General features: G+C 43.5%; 1 long non-coding RNA gene across 1 annotated transcript; it reads right to left on the reverse strand.

Annotated features, from left to right (window-relative positions):
* Positions 1-267: 267 nt before the first annotated feature.
* LOC146651784 (uncharacterized) lies at positions 268-9,806 on the reverse strand. The gene is made up of 5 exons (XR_014907711.1): positions 9,155-9,806; positions 8,958-9,075; positions 7,321-7,427; positions 6,029-6,096; positions 268-5,909 (listed from the first exon to the last, which is right to left on the reverse strand). It is a non-coding gene; the product is annotated as an uncharacterized LOC146651784 (long non-coding RNA).
* Between the last annotated feature and the right edge of the window lie 365 nt (positions 9,807-10,171).

A 10,171-nucleotide genomic window follows, 5' to 3' on the forward strand; every position in this document is an offset into this window, starting at 1 on the left:
TGCCAAGTCTTATTATTAGTGCCTCTAAAATTAATTCCAGTACAGAAATTCACTGTTCCCTCCTGCTTAAGAAATCATATTTTTATTTGTTTATCTGAGCAGACTACAGCGTATATAGCAAGGACCATTTTCTGCATTCTCTGGCAATGAGCCTTACTTGGCTTCTTATAGTGTTTAAGTAGATATTGAGTACGCACAGACTCCTTACACACAGGAAATGTAAAATATTGCAGTATTGGTGTTTAGTTCAAGAGAAATCATTTGGATTCTTGCAGTTTTTCTGTGTGTGTGTTTCTCTCTCACACAAAATCTTTCTCTCCATCTTCCTCGGTTCCTCTCTTCATCCTCTTGATTCCAAGTAAAGCAGGCAGGCAGTCTCCCTTCCACGGGAGGCCTCTCCACAGCAGATAATAGTCCATTCCACTCATTTTGGCTTCCTTTTATTTGTTCACATCAACATCAAAGCCTGTCTGTTTCCTCCACTGGGGAGCAGGGCTTTAAGTCTTTGACTGATCTGCCTCGTTCACTCGTAGCGCTGCCCTGGTGATGCCCATCCCTTATCGCATGTGTTGGAAACACACGTGTTCATACATGCTAATACACACACACAGGGAACAAGGAGCTGCATAGGCATGTTTAGAGCATGTGTAGAAAGCCTTACATAGAATCTATGGGTTGTAAATCAGCGGTCTCCAGCCTTTTTTGCGCCACAGATCAGTTTATGTCCGACAATATTTTCGCAGGCCGGCCTTTAGGTGTTGTGGATAAATACAAGAAAATAAAACCAGTACCACTACCAAAAAAAGAAGATTTATTCATAACACACAGGAAAAAGATCCAGGGAAACCCAGTTAATGATAAAATAATAAAAAAAATCACAATAAAATCAGATAAAACCCCTGAAAACCATGAATTTCACACCCGAGCCTCAACTCTCGCGGCCCGGTACCAAACGACTCACGGACCGGTACCAGTCCGTTGCCCCTGTGTTTGGGGGCCGCTGTTCTAAAGTATAGTGGAAAGGAAATAATAGGATTTATAATGGTTTAGGCAGAAATACACCAAACACAGGAAGAGCACAGCTAACCTGTAGCAATGCTAATGCTCTCTAACTAGCTTGCTGTGGGAGATTTTTCAACCACATAAATGTGGTTTTGTTGTTAATTATCATCTTCAATATAAAAGTATTTAATTGTGTAGTCTTGTGTTATCAGATATTCAGCAAGATACGAAGCACAAAAGCTGCTAAGCACTAGGCAGATAGCTTTTTATGGTGGATACGAGTCTCCATAGGATCCCATGTTAAAAATGGGCGGATAATTAGTATTAAAAAGAATGACATAAAGAAACAGACAAAATACGGCTGAAAGTTGTTGTCAGCTGTAGACCTGGTGAACTCATCAATATGGATGCAGGTAAAGAGTAAATGTAGGGGCATAGATGCTGACAGTGGAGCTGACACAGGAACTACAGCTGTGCCTGATCTTTTTCAGAGGAATCTTTTTTGTTTGTTAAGACACTTAACACTGATCTATGAATCATTCAGACATTTAAAAGGAATCTATCTCAAGGGATGAACATCGCAAAGAATAATTTAAAATTTTATCTTTAGGCACTTTCCTACCAGCAGCCCGTCTTGAAAACATATAATTTGTTATCATTTCTTTAGTTGAATCTCTGAAGACTGGCAAAGATAGCACAGTCATAAATTTGCACCACCAAGGTGAGTCCCAAAGAAAACTTGGCATATCTCATCATGGTGTGCAATGTGTCTTTATAACATTTTTGGAAACCGGACAAATAGGGACAAAAGAAGAAGAAGTGGCAGGGCTGTTTGCCAAAACCTCAACTGAAATGGTCTCAGTGGAAGGATGGCTGTTAAGTTATTCTCACAGAAAGGAAACTGGGAGAAAAAGTTGAGGGATGCCAAATTACACAAGAACTGAAAATCAGTGCAACAGGTCTTACTGAGGGATGAATCCAAATTTGACATTTTTGGTTCAAATTGTCATCAATATGTACAAAGGATACCAGGAGAGAGGTGCAGCAATCAAGGACTCACATGGAGTAACAGACCTCACAGACATCAACATTGTTGAAGCAGTGTGGGATCATCTTTACAAAGAACAGAACAAAAGGCAGAAACATCCAATGAAAAGCTTTGAATGTCCTTCAAGAAGCCTGGAGAACTGTTCCTGAAGACTACTTAAAGAAATGACACAAAGCTTGACGAAGAGAGTTCAAGTTGTGTTGAAGATTAAAAGTGATCAACACTGACTTTTAATCTTGTTTGGACTGTATAAACTCTGTTTTTTCCCAACATACTGTATTTTGATTTATGTTTGCACAAGTTTCAGTAAATCACAGCACCTACTTAGGGGTGGCTCTGCACTTCTGCACTGCACGCAAAATGTCTTGATGCATGCTCAAGAAAAACTGTCATTGTGCAAATGCACTGTTTGTAAGATCGGGGAAACCTGCAGTCAGCTGAGACTGAAGAAGTCACCTGGATGAGTGACGAAACGTTTCTCCCACTGAAAACATCCAGATGAACAGAATCAACTTTTGCGGTGTGCAAAATGTTCAATTTTCCTAAACAGTAAACAAGAATATATTTTCTAGCTGGTTGCATGGAGAATTAGCTTAAATTTGACTTTTTCACAGTAACAATATATGACTACATGATCCCATTCCTATAGTACAGAGATAAACCAAATCTTTGGAGTAATGAAAGGAAAATTTTTCATTTGGGGAGTTTTTTGCTCAGTTGGAGTCAATGCTACACACAAAAAGACACGACACTGTAGGATACCAAGCTGTTACTCTTCAATCTAACGTTAGCCAGTCGTGGTCAGATGTATTAGCCTTACGTGAGGTTTATTTACAGTGGCAAATCTTTCTGTTGCCTGGTCTGACAGCTGCTATTTCTGCCTGATGTACAAATTGAAAATGGTGTTGAATTACAAACATGAGCTTGTTCTGAAGTGGGAGGAGCTCCTGGTGCCCCGGGAGGTATTTAGACCCGTCTGCACTGACAAACTGAAATGATTTCTTAGAAGCTGAAATTATTAAACTGGCGGCCTTGGTATGAACCCTATATGCTAAGAAACATAATGATTAGGGTTTGAAAGAAAAACTGAATTAGAAATCATCAGGGAGCATCAACTATTACTGTAATAAACAACAAGGCGGATTAAGAAAGAGCACAAAATCTGCTCTTGAATTTCAAACCAACTTCTTAAGTACCGGTACCATGAGATCATTTCGTTTCAGCGCTGCAAAAATAATTTCACTTGATAAGCCCATCAAAACATGTGCTCTGCTTATCATTGTTGTCCCTGAAGTTGTTAAGTTCCCCTTCAGAAAGTGCTATTCAAAGGTTTATTGGCATGAGAGGACCATTCTTAAACCCCCACCCCAATGCAAACACACACACACTCACATTGATGCTGAAGGCACAAGATCAATTGCTGATCAGATGATGGGGGCTCCTTCTCTTGGCTTTCTTTAGAAGTCAAGCTCTTTGGTTTCCACGTAATTGGCCTCTAATCTCTCCTTTCTGTATTCTCTTTCTTCCCCTCTCTACTCTGGCTTTATTCCATCTGTCTGCTTGGATATCTGTCTTCTCTCCATCTTCCTTTCCCCGTCGGCCTGTTTTCTCTTTGCCCGTTGTTTGACCACCCCCACTTCCTCCCCTGTGTCTCTTGACACTGCTCCTAATTACAAAACGCGTAGGGACCATTAGCGCGGACCTCCAGCCGACGCCTGTCCCTTTATCCATTAATTCTGTCCCTTCTGTCGTTATCTTTCCATCTCTGCCCCGCTTCTTCCTCTGTTCTTGGTCAAAAGTCGCTTTGTGTGGAACACATTAGGCGAACAAAGGCAGCAGGCTGGAGCGGTGATCAGAAAGGTCACAGCGATGTACGGCCCTCAGCACTGCTGCCAGGGTCAGGCCTGTCTCCATGTGGACACACTTAACACTCACACAGCCAACAGCGGTATGGCATTTTGCAGGAAACACTTTTTTTTTTTAGCGTTTCTTGAAGTAGCATTCAATGCAAAGCTGGAAGGTTTCCTTTGGTTTGGGGAAAATAAAGCGTAAATTTTAGCACTGGTTCCATTAGACAGAGCTTTTTAAACAACAGCTGTTTATTATGAGGTAAAGGGCAGTGCACCCTAGGGATGGGTATAGTTTTGGTTTTACCAGTATACCAGTACCAAACCGGTACTTTTGAAACGGTGCCGGTGCTTAAAGAATGGAGAACACACAATTGGTCCAAAAACCTCATGTTCAGCTGTTTTTTTGTAAAAAGATAACAATGTTAGCCTTTTCTGCAGCTATGGGGCATATATGGCATCACTCTTGGCTGGAAGCAGTGCTTAAACAATGGAAAAAACACAAACTTTGTCCTAAACCTCTCATGTTTACCTGTTTTCCACTTTTTCTTTGGTCATTTTAGCCTTTTTGGCCAGGGTGAAGGGAGTATCTGCCATCAAACAAGAAGACAGCCGCATGTAGCTATGATGGTGTTTGCTAGTTCACCTTACATGCATTAATGTAATAACGTGGTTAGCCTACTCAACGTAAATTACACACGAACAACATTAAGCTCCTCACGCAGAGAAGAACGGCTGCTGCTGCATCATCATCCTCATCATTCCTGCTACACTGGCAGGGCTAGGGGCCAGGACTCTCCTCTTCGTGTTCTTGGGGGATGTTGCTAACTCCGGGTCCGATAACAGGCACCACACTGCAGTAGATGCGCTCGGTGTGAGGTCTCGCAGCAAGCTATCAAATACGGCGCATTTCTCGGCTTTTAAAAAAACGCTATGCGTCGCCAGGTGTTTCATCAGATTTGAGGTGTTGCCTCCTTTGACAGTATCACAGTATCAGCTTAAAGCACTTGTTGCTGCTGAGTTTGCATCTTTTGCTGTGAAGTACAGCCAGACTTTGACCGCTTCGCTTTGGGCATTTTTAATCTGTAGCTCTGCTCTAAAAGAACATACGTACCTGGACCCGCCTACTACGCTTGCAAAGGTAAAATGATTGGCTGGAATCCAAAGTGTATGACATCTCATGAACAATAAAGCACCGAAATGTGCGCTGCTTTTCGGTCTGGTTACTGCCGTTTATGTCAGAATGGCACCGGATACCGGTACCCATCCATAGTGCACCTCTACAAGACAGAAATCAGGAATCTACAAGTGGTTAATTAATTAAATCAGTGCTTACAAATAAACTAATTAAACTAATAAACACAATGGATCAGTGGACCCTCGGGTCCTCTACAGGCATGGGGCTTTGAGGATGGTTGCCCTCCATGTCTTCACTTGCCTAACTAAAGGTAAGTAGATGAGGGGGATGGTTGCCAATGTACACTGAGGTTTTTTTTTAAAGTTCCTGCCAGTCAATCACACCCCAGTGTTCCTCTCTAGTTTTCTGACATTCTCTTTATCCTCTCAAGGATAACTAGTGTGCGTGGGAGGTCTACCTGTGTTTTCTGGATTTGAGAAGGCATTCATTCATGTCCCTTGAGGTATTCTGTGGGGGATCCGATGGTAGTATGGGATGTCCCACACTACCATCCCTTTGGTCCCTGAAAACCATTGCAAGAGCTTGGTCTGCATTGCTGCCAATAAGTTTGACTTATTTCCGGTGAGTGTTGGACTCCTTCAGTGTTGCCCTTTGTCACTAATTCTGTTCATTATTTGTTTGGACAGAAGTCCAGGCATTGTTGGTCTCAGAATTTCTTTTCTTTTTGCAGATGATGTGGTTCTGTTGCCTTCATCAGGTGGTGGCCTCCAGCTCACACTGGAATAGTTCACAGCCAAGTGTGAAGCAGAGGGAAAAAGATCATCAGCACCTCCAAGTCTGAAGCTGTGGTTCTCAGTCCGGAAAGGGTGGCGTGCTGTCATGAGTGAGCAGAGTGGGAGATTTACAAACAGATATGGGCCATGGCTGCAGTGATGCAGATGTTGTACCGGTATGTGGTGCATGAGAGAGCTGAGCGTAAAAGGGAACCCTCACCTATGATCACTATGATCATGTGGAAGAAGATGGATGGATGGACCTCCAGCCACTTCAAGTGCTAGACTCTGCGTAGCATAAGGCAAGACACAAGAAACACATTTTAACGCAAATAAAATCCCCAAGGGGATGCAGATTGTGCAAATTGTAGTGTCCTGACTTACTCCTGACCACTGCTGACCACACTTGACTTACTCCATCACCCCCCAACCCCCAAGATATAGACTTTGTTTGTTCAATATTGCCACTCCAACAAGAGACGCCTTGTGAGAACTCACTGATATGAACATTAGTTATGTGTAACCACTGTTCATGAATATGGATCAAATGACCTACAAAGAGTTTTTCAATTGCTGCTTGTTGCAACCCTATGACATCATCATGAGAAGTTTCTGGAAGATGCAAGCAATGATCCAGTTTAGGGACATTAGGTTTCAGTGTTAAAACAGAATTTTTCCACCCAAAGCAAACGGCAGCAATAGCGTCGGGTTGGGATCTAAATATTACTGTGGAAACTCTGACTTAGAGCTGCACTGTTGTTGCCCCACTTGTGCTTGTACTTGTGTTTCCATGAAACTGCACAGCGTGTAGGAAGATGTGGTGTTTAAAGTGCCTGCATTCATTGTCCTCTCTCTTGTCAATGGCTCTCTGTGTTGTACGCTCTGTGAATGATATTTGTGTTAGGCGCTGTGGCTCGTGTCAGGCTTCCAGAGGACCAAGAAAATTAAATCCCATTAGTGTTTTATTCTGCATATATCTCCGGATGAACATGCAGTGCAATCTGAGTAGGCAAGGTTTGCCCCTCTATGGCATGTACAAGCCTGCGCATGAGTCGCATTTCAAACTAGCTGGCTGTGTTGCATTACTGCACGTTGTTTGTCGCTATGGGACAGCCTTGACCCTGCGTGCGCTGTGTGATGTGAGCCCTCCATCCTCTTGCTATGCGTTTGTCATGGGATGGTGCAGCTCCTGGTCATTACGGCAATCACATGTTAGATTTATGCTGCTGCCTGATGTTTCATGGCTTTATAAAATGAGATGAAAGTGGATCTCAATGGCCGGGAAGGGAGAGGGGGGAGCGTGAGGGATATGGGAAAGAACAAAAAAATATGAGGGGATTAAGGGCGGCGGGGCGTCCTGAGCGTGATGCTGTCGATATTCATTAGCCGATAATGAAAGTGGACCATTACCTTCTGCAGCTAAGTAACTGTTTTGTAGAAGGAAACATGAGCAACTACGTTTTTTCAAATTGGTAGACATTGGGAAACATTGGAGGCTAAACCAGGATTGACCTTTGCATGCACACTCATAGTGCACACAGGCACAGCCCCCATGCCAGCCCCACTCCACTTCACCGGGCTCCAAACGGCAGATGGAAGACTTCATTACTGCTGTCGTTCTGAGGATGACAGACACACACACACACATGCACACACACACAGATTTTACTGAAAATTAAATGTTTGGCTCACACCCTGCATCTTTTTCCCACCTTTAGTCATTACACAAACCTCTACAGTAGATGGAAACATAAAAGCTTTGACTCATAAATGCAGAGTACATAACACAGTTCTCTTCTGCACACACACACACACACAAGCATGTAACTCTTGCAAGACAGTCGTCATGCCGTGTCTCGGCAATACCATAAGCTTGTTGGTTTTGTTTATTGTTAGTCTCCAGGCACTGGGAGGCCTTTTTCACTCATGCGCGCACACACACACACACACACACACACACACACACACACACACACACACACACACACACACACACACACACATGTGCAGGCGCTCCAAATTGTTCGATTAAGTGGGTCATCCTCTCCTACAGTCTCTTGAAAGAGAAAACAGCTTTTTTGTGCATTTCTAGCCGCGAGGCAATCGCACCCGTCCATGGTTTTGGCTGCACCTTTTAGGAGTATTTATGGAAATGACAGGACGGCACTCTGGACGGCTACACGCTGCTCGCTTGTTGCTTAAGGTGTGTGTGTGTTGCATGTGTACACATCTACCAGGAAAAAAGAACTCGGCAGCTTGCGTGTGCGAGTGCGAGCCTGCGTCAGTGGTCATTACTGTTTATTTCTCTGTGTGTCTATATCTCTTGCATTGGACTGCTCTGCACATTTGGCAAGAGAGCGCCGACCCTGACCTGTCACTGCAAACGAAAGTCAACTATCCTCCAACCAGTCCACTTTGACTGTCTGAGAGAGCAACACTGAGAGGAAGGAGAAAAAGAAAGGGAGAGAGAGCCAGAGTGAGCGGCCATGTCTTTCTCTACCCATTCTTTCTGTCTCTTTGGACAGCTCTGTGGCAGCCCAGTCTGATCAGACTTCCTATCGCTTTGGAGTATTTGGACTGAATCGACTCCAGCAGCCACAGCTGCACAGGAAACGCCGTTGCACAGTGAAATAAACAGGCGGCACATTAAAAATGAGGGTGCATATGTCATCAGACGGTATTCAAGGTCTTTGGTTAATGAAGCATGTTATCTCTCCTGTTTGTGTAGTGGTTGTGCACCTGCGATGCTCCGGGTGTACAGTCTAATGCCAAAGGACGCCCACAATAACACAAAAAGTGCTGGTACTGTGTGTGAAGGTGTTAAGTCATGAAAAAAATGCACTAAAGCATTATAGTCTATTAAAAATAGAAGAAGCAAATAAAAATAATATTACACTATTAAGTACATGTTAGCTCATAGAATGTGGATAGAAAAATTAGTTAGCAATTATATCCCATGTTTACTATTAGCAACAAAAGCTTTGCTGTCTTTTATTATGTTTCTAATACATATACAAGTGGTTACATCTAACCAAGACGTGCTGTTATTTTATCACCATGCACGGACCTGTCATGGTCCCTGTGCCTCCCCGGCCAGCCCAGTGTGGCCACAAGTGTTTGTTGTTTTTCTCTCACTCTGTCTCTCCTACCTGTCTGCCTGGGCGGAGCTCTGATTGGGCTCCTGCCCTTGGCCCACGCACCTGCAGCTGATCTCGAGCGGATTGCAGTTCTCTGGCTCTTAAGGCTGGGGCTCTGAGCTGTTCGTCGCTGGAATATTGAGTAACTCTCGTTAGTATTGCCTGGCTTCCTTGCGATTCTACTGTTCCCGTGTTTGCCTTCGACTTACCCTCGTCTGTGACCCCTGGACCCCGTGAGTAGGAGAGTGAGCTGAGCTGCTTGTGTGGAGACTGTTTGGACGAGGAGCAGAGCGAGTGCGAAGAAGTGTGTCTCCCCAGCCAAGTGATCCCCGGGACCCTGGTGTTTCCCCCCCCTTCACGTGTATATAGTGCACCAGTGTGATTAATAAAGTGTCGTTGAACTGTGCTACCTCAGTCTGCGCCTGAGTCCGTTCCACTCCCGTGACAGGACCTTTGTCAGAGAAATGTTGTGTAATTCTTGTATAGGTGCATAATATAGACTCATTAGAGTTTTAAGGTGAATTGAGTAAAATGCTTTGTGAGCTCCAGTTTTTACTAATATCATCAGAAATTTAGATTTATCATCTGTCATCTCATCTAATTTGAGAAAGCAGCAGAGACTGAAAAATGAAGTCTGAACGGAAGTGACAGAAACTGCAGTTCCACAAGTGGCCACTTGAGGCTGCTTTCAAAAACGAGACAGTCCACAAGACTTTCAAGGTAAAATGCGAACCTTTGTAGCATGAAGAAACAAGGGTACACCCTCACACAAAGAAAGGTCAGTGTTTCTTCTTTTATAACAACTGCATAAAAGTACACAGTGTTTATAAAAGCAAGCAAAACCAAAGCAGCAAAAATGTGCACACAATGAACCAGCTGAACAACAACAGTTGTTGTTTAGCATTCTCACATTATGTGAGACCTTATTCACCAAGTGACCGAGTGATATGTGATACTTGTCCACGCTCATCTATGCATGCAACTCACTGACAAAACTAGCTAGCCAGCCTTAGCATTAGCTTAACATTCCATCATCTGGTCACTGCTGATGTCGATAACCCACAACAGACAAAACACAGTAGAAACAAATAGGTGGCACCACCCTCACTACAGTTTATGGCTGTGGCAAACACCAGCGTACACAGCTTAGTGATCTTGCATAAGTTTAACGAAGAAGGAATTTTATTCAGCACATATGAGGAACCAAAATGATAAAATAAATATGC

This window comes from Rhamphochromis longiceps, linkage group LG15, assembly GCF_057381845.1.
Source record: "Rhamphochromis longiceps isolate RC_006_pf linkage group LG15, R_longiceps_female_GT1.1, whole genome shotgun sequence".
NCBI classification, from domain to species: Eukaryota; Metazoa; Chordata; class Actinopteri; order Cichliformes; family Cichlidae; genus Rhamphochromis; species Rhamphochromis longiceps.